Source organism: Gorilla gorilla, chromosome 1, assembly GCF_029281585.2.
Source record: "Gorilla gorilla gorilla isolate KB3781 chromosome 1, NHGRI_mGorGor1-v2.1_pri, whole genome shotgun sequence".
Lineage (NCBI taxonomy): Eukaryota > Metazoa > Chordata > Mammalia > Primates > Hominidae > Gorilla > Gorilla gorilla.
Window position 1 is genome coordinate 19,404,019 of NC_073224.2, and position 11,347 is coordinate 19,415,365.

The 11,347-nt window shown below is 55.0% G+C and overlaps 1 pseudogene; it reads right to left on the minus strand.

The window, feature by feature from the left end:
* Positions 1-692: 692 nt before the first annotated feature.
* LOC129532050 (basic proline-rich protein-like) lies at positions 693-7,120 on the minus strand (annotated as a pseudogene).
* Positions 7,121-11,347: the final 4,227 nt, after the last annotated feature.

Genomic DNA, 11,347 nt, shown 5'->3' on the forward strand with positions numbered 1-11,347 from the left:
GCTCTTCCAGGCCCAATTCCAGGCCGACTTCAGGACGATTTGGGCCTGCAGAGGCCGCCGGGAGGCCCAAGCTGGGCCTAGAGGAGCCCACCGACCGGAGGCCGTTTAGGGCCTGCAGATGCCATCGGAGGGCAGGACCTGAGCCTGGAGAGGCCACCGTGAGGCCTGAGCTAGGCCTGGGGAGCTTGGCTTCGGGAAGTTGTGGGCCTACCAGGGCCGCTGGGAGCTGGGCAGGAGCTGAGTCCAAAGACGTTGTTGGGAGGCCAGAGTCGGGCCTGGAGACGCAGCCGGGAGGAAGAGCTGGGCCCGGAGAGGACGCCGGGAGGCTGCAAGTGGGTCTGGAGAGGCCGACTTGAGGAGGCCCGGCCTCTGCCTCCCGCATGGCGGCCTCTGCAGGCACAGGTGTTCCTCCTGGCTGCATCTCCCAGCCCAGATCCAGCCTCCCAGCAAACAAGCTCTTTTGGCTCAGCTCCCGCCGGCGTTTGTAGACCCCGAAGTTTCTGCAACCAAGGGCTCAGGCCCACATCCCGCCTCCAGTAGCCTGAACAGTCCCAGCTCCGGCTGGAGAAGAACGTCTGCAGGCCCTGCTGTTGCTTCCCAGGGGTGTCTCCAGGCCCAGCTCTCGCCCCACCGCGACCGCCCAGGCCCAAGTCCCTGCCTGCCTCCCAACAGGCCGCGTGCGACCCTGCTCCTCCCTCATGGTGGCCTGTTGAGGCAGGGGCTCACACTGACCTCTCTCAGCGTGGGAGGGGCCGGTGTGAGGCAAGGGCTCACACTGACCTCTCTCAGCGTGGGAGGGGCCGGTGTGAGGCAAGGGGCTCACGCTGACCTCTCTCAGCGTGGGAGGGGCCGGTGTGAGGCAAGGGCTCACACTGACCTCTCTCAGCGTGGGAGGGGCTGGTGTGAGGCAAGGGGCTCAGGTTGACCTCTGTCAGCGTGGGAGGGGCTGGTGTGAGGCAAGGGCTCACACTGACCTCTCTCAGCGTGGGAGGGGCCGGTGTGAGGCAAGGGGCTCAGGTTGACCTCTGTCAGCATGGGAGGGGCCAGTGTGAGGCAAGGGCTCACACTGACGTCTCTCAGCGTGGGAGGGGCCGGTGTGAGGCAAGGGCTCACACTGACGTCTCTCAGCGTGGGAGGGGCCGGTGTGAGGCAAGGGACTCACACTGACCTCTCTCAGCGTGGGAGGGGCCGGTGTGAGGCAAGGGCTCACGCTGACGTCTCTCAGCGTGGGAGGGGCCGGTGTGAGGCAAGGGGCTCACGCTGACCTCTGTCAGCCTGGGAGGGGCCGGTGTGAGGCAAGGGGCTCCCGCTGACCTCTGTCAGCCTGGGAGGGGCCGGTGTGAGGCTAGGGGCTCAGGCTGACCTCTGTCAGCCTGGGAGGGGCCGGTGTGAGGCTAGGGGCTCAGGCTGACCTCTGTCAGCCTGGGAGGGGCCGGTGTGAGGCAAGGGGCTCCCGCTGACCTCTGTCAGCATGGGAGGGGCTGGTGTGAGGCTAGGGGCTCAGGCTGACCTCTGTCAGCCTGGGAGGGGCCGGTATGAGGCAAGGGGGTCAGGCTGACCTCTGTCAGCCTGGGAGGGGCCGGAGTGGGGCAAGGGGCTCAGGCTGACCTCTGTCAGCGTGGGAGGGGCCGGTGTGGGGCAAGGGGCTCAGGCTGACCTCTGTCAGCGTGGGAGGGGCCGGTGTGGGGCAAGGGGCTCAGGCTGACCTCTGTCAGCCTGGGAGGGGCCGGTGTGAGGCAAGGGGCTCAGGCTGACCTCTGTCAGCGTGGGAGGGGCCGGTGTGGGGCAAGGGGCTCAGGCTGACCTCTGTCAGCCTGGGAGGGGCCGGTGTGAGGCAAGGGGCTCAGGCTGACCTCTCTCAGCGTGGGAGGGGCCGGTGTGAGGCAAGGGCTCACCCTGACCTCTCTCAGCATGGGAGGGGCCGGTGTGAGGCAAGGGCTCACCCTGACCTCTCTCAGCGTGGGAGGGGCCGGTGTGAGGCAAGGGCTCACCCTGACCTCTCTCAGCGTGGGAGGGGCCGGTGTGAGGCAAGGGCTCACACTGATCTCTCTCAGCGTGGGAGGGGCCGGTGTGAGGCAAGGGACTCACACTGACCTCTCTCAGCGTGGGAGGGGCCGGTGTGAGGCAAGGGACTCACACTGACCTCTCTCAGCGTGGGAGGGGCCGGTGTGAGGCAAGGGACTCACACTGACCTCTCTCAGCATGGGAGGGGCCGGTGTGAGGCAAGGGCTCACACTGACCTCTCTCAGCGTGCGAGGAGCCAGTGTGAGGCAGGGGCTCATGCCTCTGGGCAGGGTGCCAGAGGCATGAGTTGGGCATCAACAGGCCACCGTGAGGGAGGAGCTGGGCCGCACGCGGGCTGCTGGGAGGAAGGCAGGGACTTGGCCCCGGGAGGCCGCCGTGGGGGCAAGAGGTGGGCCTGGAGAGGCCCCTGGGAGGCAAGAGCGGGGCCTGCAGAGGCTGTTCTCCAACCAGTGCCGGGCCCGTACAGGCCACCAGGCGGCTGGAATGAGGCCCAAAGAACTTGGCTGGAGAAAGTTCCGGGCCTACAAAGGCGGTTGGGAGCTGGGCAGGAGTTGAGCCAAAAGAGCTTGCTTACTTGCTGGGAGGCAGGGCCGGGAGATGCCAACTTCAGGACAACTTGGGCCTGCAGAGGTCGCCGGGAGGCCCAAGCTTGGCGTGGAGGAGCCCACCGACCGGAGACCATTTGGGGCCTGCAGATGCCATCGGAGGGCAGCAGTTCATCCTGGAGAGGCCACCATGAGGCCTGACCTGGGCCTGGGGAGCTTGGCTTGAGGAAGCTGTTGGCCGACCAAGGCCGCCAGGAGATGGGTAGGCAATGAGTCCAAAGAGGTCGTTGAGAGGCAGGAGTCGGGCCTGGAGATGCAGCCAGGAAGAGGAGCTCGGCCTGGAGAGGACGCCCGGAGGGTGCAAGTGGGTCTGGAGAGGCCGACTTGAGGATGTTCTCGGCCCGGAGAGGCCGCCGCAAGGGAAAAACTGGGCCTGGAAAGGCTGTTGTGAGGAATGAGCCCCACGGGCCTGAAGAGGCCACTGGCAGGCGGGAGCTGGGCCTGCCGAAGCGGCCGAGAGGCAGGAGCTTTGGACTCGGGAGGCCGCAGTGAGGCGAGAGCTAGCTGGGCGTGGAGAGTCCGCTGTGAGGCAGAGGCTGGGCCTGTGCAGGTCTTCGGGAGGCAGGAGGCCGGGCCTTGTCGAGGCCTGCAGAGGCCACCGAAAGTCAAAAGCGGGGCCTGGGAAGGCCGCCGGGAGGCATGAGCTGGGCTGGGCCGAAAGAGGCCACTGGGAGGCAGGAGGAGCTGTGCCTGTGGAGGCTGTTGTGAGGCAGTAGGCTCATCTGCGGAGACTGCCGTGAGGTAGGGTATGGGCCTAAATAGGCCATTGTGAGTCATGAGCTTGGTCTGTAGAGGCTGACTGGAGAGAGTTCTGGGCCTGGAGAGGCTGCCGGGAGGTAGGAGCTGGGCCAAAAGATTGAAGCACATTTACATTTATTAGGCACTTCATTTCCATTATTACACTGTAATATATAATAAAATAATTATAGAACTCACCATAATGTAGAATCAGTGGGCGTGTTAAGCTTGTTTTCCTGCAACTGGATGGTCCCACCTGAGCGTGATGGGAGAAAGTGACAGATCAATAGGTATTAGATTCTCATAAGGACAGCGCAACCTAGATCCCTCACATGCACGGTTCACAACAGGGTGCGTTCTCCTATGAGAATCTAATGCTGCTGCTGATCTGACAAGGTGGAGCTCAGGCGGGAATGTGAGCAAAGGGGAGTGGCTGTAAATACAGACGAAGCTTCCCTCACTCCCTCACTGGACACCACTCACCTCCTGCTGTGTGGCTCCTTACGGCTCCATGGCTCAGGGGTTGGGGACCCCTGCTCAAGTGCATCCAAAGCGACCCTTCCCACACCAGTCTTCATAGTGGTCAAGGGCAGCAACCACTTAGCTCCCAAGGCATGTGCCTCAGCTGGCATTTCGTCACAATCAACAGTAAGTGGTAGCTTGAGTCATTGTGAGGTCACTTCCTGGAAATCACCAGCATCCCATTTCCCACTGGCAAAGAGCTCAGCACTGCCCCCTGGGAAACCAAACCTATGCCCCAATCCCATCTGTGTGGGTTTATCTCCCGGGACCCTTCCTAACATATTAGTCAGAGTCCAATCAGGAAGCATAAACCACTCAAAAGTTTAAAGTGGTAAAATTTAATACGGAGAATTATTCATTATAACAGGTGAACAGCATAATGAGAGATAGGCTAGCACAAAGTAAAGAGAACTCTAGAGAATACAGGACTAGCCCAGGCCAGGCATGGTGGCTCATGCCTGAAATTCCAGCAATTTGAGAAGCTAATGCAGGAGGATTGCTTAAGGCCAGGAGCTAGAGACCGGTCTGGACAACACAGTGAGACCCTGTCTCTATCCAAAAAAAGAAAAAGGTTAGCTGGGAGTGGTGGTGCACACTTGTAGGCCCAGCTACTCGGAATGCTGAAGTTTGAGCCTGGGAGGTCAAGGCTGCAGCGAGGCATGATTATGCCACTACAGTCCAGCCTGGTGACAGAGCAAGACCCTGTCTCAAAGAACAAAACAACAACAACCATTTACAGATAGAAAAGAGATAGAGCTAATAAGCTAAGGAAAGATGTTGAAATGTGACAAGTAAAGTAACATGAGGTCTTTTATCTATTTAAAACAATCAAACAAAAAATGACTTACTAAATTATAATACCCTGTGCTGGCAAAGGTGCAGTGAAATGGGCACTTTCTTATACTATGAGGGGTGTTTAAATTGTATATAAGCCTTCCCGGGTAAAGCTTGTCAATTTTTTAAAATAACGGAGACAGGGTCTCACCATACTGCCATACCGCCTCCTCCAACTCTTGGCCTCAAGCAATCCTCCTCTCTTAGCCTCCCAAAGTGCTAAGATTATAGCTGGGAGGCACCCAAAACCCTGTCAATTTACATCAAGGGTAATGAGAATGTCCATTCACCATGACTCACAGTAATCTTACTTCTGGGGAGACAATTCAATCTAAACAAAAGGTCATCTGTACAAACAGTAAAAATCTGGGAGTAGCTGAAGACAGAGTTGGTAAGTGAAATAAGAAACAGTTCTAAGAAATTAAACTATGGTATCAATAGGCACCTGGTATAAAAGGTCAGTTGATGTTAGCTGCTACTTTTTTGTTGTTTTGAGACAGGGTCTCACTCTGTCACCCAGGCTGGAGTGCAGAGGCCTGATCATGACTCACTGCAGTCTCAGCCTCCCTGGGCTCAAGTGATCCTCCCACCTCAGCCTCCCAAGTAGCTGGGACTACAGGAACATGCCACCACACTAGGCTAATTCATGTATTTTTCTGTAGGGATGGTGACACCCCCTTTGTTTCCAAGGCCTATCGCAAACTCTTGGCCTCAAGCCATCCTCCTGCCTCAGCCTCCCAAAGTGTTGCGATTACCAGTGTGAGCCACCACACCTGGCCAGCTGCTACTTTTAGCAATATTATTATTATTATTCCACTCAATTAAAAATTATTATTTTCAAGGCTATGCAACAGTATGTCTCCTACAGCGTAATTGTAAAAACATATACAGTCGCCGTCCCTCAGTATACAGAATTAGTTCCAGCCCCCCATCTCTGCATATACCAAAATCCATGCTTACTCACGTTTCGCTGTCACCCCTCTGGAATCCACGTATACGAAAATTCCAAATATTAGTTGGGCATAGTGGCAAGCACCTGTAGTCTCAGCCACGTGGGAGGTTGAGATGGGAGGATCGCTTCAGCCTGGAAGGTTGAGGCTGCAGTCAGCTGTGATAGCACTACTACACTCCAGCCTTGGACAACAGAGGGAGACCCTGTCTCAGAAAAAGAAACAAAATAAAACAGGTTAGAAATTGTAATGAGGTCTGTTGGGCAAAATTCCATATAAGCAAAGTATAAATTAATAAAGCAAATCGTGATAAATTAGTACGACTGACTTTCTGGAGTTTCTGACAATAAAAGTAAGGAAAATGCAAAACACAAAGACAGAGAGTAAAAAGAGAAATTAGGAAAGCATTCTACATGTTTAATAGGAAGACACTGGGCATGTTCATGCAGCGGCAGTATGTCGTGACATGACATACCTTGGAGAGAAGTTAACAGATGAGGAAGTTGATAAAAATCATCAGAGAAGCAAAATAGTGGTAGCGACACTCAAGTAAACCATGAAATTTCCATAACTTATGTCAGCAAAGTGGGAATATTGTACAGTGTGTGTTGAAGTTCCTATACAACATTGTTTATCTGTCTTTGTTTGTAAGGAATGGATATACTAAGAGTTCTTCTTGCTGTCAAAAGAATATGTGTGAATAAGTCATTTTAACTTATTCTTCTGTTTTTCTTTTATCTTCCTGCCATCATCCCACAGCCTTACTTTAGAAATTTTTTCTTTAGAAAATTGAACAAGTGCTCCTTGTGGTGACACATACCTCTAGGATGGGAGGCAGGGGTGGAAGGGTCACTTGAGGCCATTAGTTTGACACCAGCCTGGCCAACAAAGTGAGACCCCCATGTCTACAAAACAATTTAAAAATTAGCCAAGTATCGTCATGTATACCTACAGTCCCAGCTACCTGAACTTACGGAGAAAGTTCAGGGCCTGGAGAGAAGGCTGGGAGGCAGGAGCTGGGTCTAAAGAGGCCATTGTAACGATGGAGCTGTGCCTGTGGAGGCTGTTGTGAGGCAGTAGGCTCATCTGCGGAGACTGCCGTGAGGTAGGGTATGGGCCTAAATAGGCCATTGTGAGTCATGAGCTTGGTCTGTAGAGGCTGACTGGAGAGAGTTCTGGGCCTGGAGAGGCTGCCGGGAGGTAGGAGCTGGGCCAAAAGATTGAAGCACATTTACATTTATTAGGCACTTCATTTCCATTATTACACTGTAATATATAATAAAATAATTATAGAACTCACCATAATGTAGAATCAGTGGGCGTGTTAAGCTTGTTTTCCTGCAACTGGATGGTCCCACCTGAGCGTGATGGGAGAAAGTGACAGATCAATAGGTATTAGATTCTCATAAGGACAGCGCAACCTAGATCCCTCACATGCACAGTTCACAACAGGGTGTGTTCTCCTATGAGAATCTAATGTTGCTGCTGATCTGACAAGGTGGAGCTCAGGCGGGAATGTGAGCAAAGGGGAGTGGCTGTAAATACAGACGAAGCTTCCCTCACTCCCTCACTGGACACCACTCACCTCCTGCTGTGTGGCTCCTTACGGCTCCATGGCTCAGGGGTTGGGGACCCCTGCTCAAGTGCATCCAAAGCGACCCTTCCCACACCAGTCTTCATAGTGGTCAAGGGCAGCAACCACTTAGCTCCCAAGGCATGTGCCTCAGCTGGCATTTCGTCACAATCAACAGTAAGTGGTAGCTTGAGTCATTGTGAGGTCACTTCCTGGAAATCACCAGCATCCCATTTCCCACTGGCAAAGAGCTCAGCACTGCCCCCTGGGAAACCAAACCTATGCCCCAATCCCATCTGTGTGGGTTTATCTCCCGGGACCCTTCCTAACATATTAGTCAGAGTCCAATCAGGAAGCATAAACCACTCAAAAGTTTAAAGTGGTAAAATTTAATACGGAGAATTATTCATTATAACAGGTGAACAGCATAATGAGAGATAGGCTAGCACAAAGTAAAGAGAACTCTAGAGAATACAGGACTAGCCCAGGCCAGGCATGGTGGCTCATGCCTGAAATTCCAGCAATTTGAGAAGCTAATGCAGGAGGATTGCTTAAGGCCAGGAGCTAGAGACCGGTCTGGACAACACAGTGAGACCCTGTCTCTATCCAAAAAAAGAAAAAGGTTAGCTGGGAGTGGTGGTGCACACTTGTAGGCCCAGCTACTCGGAATGCTGAAGTTTGAGCCTGGGAGGTCAAGGCTGCAGCGAGGCATGATTATGCCACTACAGTCCAGCCTGGTGACAGAGCAAGACCCTGTCTCAAAGAACAAAACAACAACAACCATTTACAGATAGAAAAGAGATAGAGCTAATAAGCTAAGGAAAGATGTTGAAATGTGACAAGTAAAGTAACATGAGGTCTTTTATCTATTTAAAACAATCAAACAAAAAATGACTTACTAAATTATAATACCCTGTGCTGGCAAAGGTGCAGTGAAATGGGCACTTTCTTATACTATGAGGGGTGTTTAAATTGTATATAAGCCTTCCCGGGTAAAGCTTGTCAATTTTTTAAAATAACGGAGACAGGGTCTCACCATACTGCCATACCGCCTCCTCCAACTCTTGGCCTCAAGCAATCCTCCTCTCTTAGCCTCCCAAAGTGCTAAGATTATAGCTGGGAGGCACCCAAAACCCTGTCAATTTACATCAAGGGTAATGAGAATGTCCATTCACCATGACTCACAGTAATCTTACTTCTGGGGAGACAATTCAATCTAAACAAAAGGTCATCTGTACAAACAGTAAAAATCTGGGAGTAGCTGAAGACAGAGTTGGTAAGTGAAATAAGAAACAGTTCTAAGAAATTAAACTATGATATCAATAGGCACCTGGTATAAAAGGTCAGTTGATGTTAGCTGCTACTTTTTTGTTGTTTTGAGACAGGGTCTCACTCTGTCACCCAGGCTGGAGTGCAGAGGCCTGATCATGACTCACTGCAGTCTCAGCCTCCCTGGGCTCAAGTGATCCTCCCACCTCAGCCTCCCAAGTAGCTGGGACTACAGGAACATGCCACCACACTAGGCTAATTCATGTATTTTTCTGTAGGGATGGCACAGGTCCTTACCCTGTGCCAGCAGCTCCTGTGCAGTGATCCCCGGGGGACAAGGCAGTGACTGACATGTTCCCTGTCCTCAAGGAGCTTTTATCATGGCTGAGAAGATGTCAGACAACTCATTAGATGCAGGTGTGATGGGATCACATGAGAAGGTAGCCCAGGTCAGGCTGGAGGTCAGGGAAGGCACCTTGGAGGGAAGGACTTTTAAGCTGAGGCTTGAATGGAAACAGAAAGCAGGTAAACCCAGGGGTGCTGGCCAGGACCTGTGCAAAGGTAGGAAGGGGACCCAGCGGAGGAAGCGAAGGCCCGGGTGGCTGCAGCACAGACGCTGGGGAGGCCATGGCCAGAGGAGAGACTAGAGAGGCAGGTGGGGGTGGAGCAGGCAGAGGGAGCGGCGTGGATTTCACCTTAGAGCAGGGCTGGCACTGAGAGGTTTCAGCAGGGCAAGGCCAGACAGGAGCACACTGCCAGTGCCCTTTACCCTACCGTAAGCCCTTGCCATCTCCCTCCAGGTGGTGCGAAGAGGGCTCTGAGAGAGGATGTGGGGCCCAGCAGTGAGGCAGGGACCCCCTCTGGCCCTGACCCTGGGCTCTGCTGGTGGGCTGGGATGGGGAGGAGCACCCCTTTGACCCGCTCTGAGAGCCCTGTCGGGGGTCCTGACCCTCACCCCAGCCTTGGGCCACCTCTCCCCAGCTCCGCAGGGCCCGGTTGGAGGAGGCCATGGCCCTGTTCGGTTTCTGCAGTTCCTGTGGGGAGCTCCAGTTGTGGCTGGAGAAGCAGACAGCGCTGCTCCAAAGGGTGCATCCCCAGGCTGACACCCTGGAGGTCATGCAGCTCAAATATGAGGTACAGCCCTGGGAGCTTGGCACTTCCTCCTTGCCTTGCCCCTGCCTCCCTGTGGTCCGCTGCTGTGACTCAGTTTTCCAATTTAACTACGGTCCTGCCTGGGGGAGGGGAGCAGAGAGCTGGCCTGAATTTCGAGGGCCTCCTGGACCTTAAGGACTCGGATGGCTGTCTTTCCAGGGGCAGGCAGCGTGGGCATCCCTGTAGCAGAGAGCACCACTCAGGTCCGTCATAGGCTAGAGGGGAGTGTGGGAAGAGAAAAAGTCCCCCAAGAGGGCTGGGTCCTCCTTTTCCCTAGAACTTCCTCACTGCCCTGGCTGTGGGAAAGGGCCTCTGGGCTGAGGTCAGCAGCTCTGCTGAGCAACTGAGGCAGAGATATCCTGGGAACTCCACACAAATCCAACGACAGCAGGAGGAACTGAGACAGAGGTGAGAATGAGGCAGGAGTGCAGGTGGTGAGGCAGGCAGACACAGTGCCCAGCCCGGGCCTGACTCACTGGCCTCCCGCCATGCCAGGTGGAGAGGCTGGACGTGTCCGAGGCACAGGGAAGGGGCAAGGGACAGCCAGTCTGGCAGCTTCTGTCATGTGAGGCTCTGGCCAAGGCTCCAGGATGGATGGGGAGGTGTCCCTGTTGTGGAGACAACCTTGTACCCTCTGCCCAGGTGGGGGCAGCTGGAGGCCCTGAAGAGGGAGAAGGCCGTGCAGCTGGCACACAGTGTGGAAGTGTGCAGTTTTCTGCAGGAGTGTGGACCCACACAGGTCCAGCTGCAAGACATGCTCCTCCAGCTGGAGGCCCTGCAGCCAGGGAGCTCAGAGGACACCCGCCATGCCCTGCAGCTGGCCCAGTAGAAGACCCTGGTGCTGGAGAGGAGGGTCCACTTCCTCCAAAGTGTGGTCGTAAAGTACGGCCAGCGCAGTGGCGGCATTGGGAGACAGTGAGGACCATGGGAAGGCGTGGGCAGGGCAGTGGAATGAGGAAGGGACAGAAATTGGGATGGGGAGAGGACAGGTAGGAGGGCTGTGGCAAAGATGGGGGGATGATCAGGAGAAAATGCTCCTGGGGACAGGAAGAGCCCTATGTTTTTTTATTTCTTTTTGAGACGGAGTCTTGCTCTGTCGCCCAGGCTGAGTGCAGTGGCGTGATCTCGGCTCACTGGAAGCCCAGCCTCCCGGGTTCACGCCATTCTCCTGCCTCAGCCTCCCGAGTAGCTGGGACTACAGGCACCCGCCACCACGCCTGGCTAATTTTTGTATTTTTAGTAGAGACGGGGTTTCACCATGTTAGGCAGGATGGTCTTGATCTCCTGACCTCGTGATCTGCCTGCCTCGGCCTCCCAAAGTGCTGGGATTACAGGCTTGAGCCACTGCACCTGGCGAGCCCTATGTTCTTGCTGCCCCCAGGTCAAGGGTGGGGTGGGCATTGAGAGTCACCACCACTCTCCCTGGGGGATGCAGGTTTGGAGAGAGGACATGTGCCTGGGGCACCAGGCCCAGGACAGGGCACTGACTGTGCAGCGCGCCCTGTCTCCCAGGGTCGAGGAGTCAGGCTACGCAGAGAGCCAGCCTCTGCAAGGACAGGTGGAGACGCTGCAGGGGCTGCTGAAGCAAGTACAGGAACAAGTGGCCCAACAGGCCCGGCGCCAGGCTGAGACTCAGGCCCGGCAGAGCTTCCTGCAAGAGAGCCGGCAACTGCTACTGT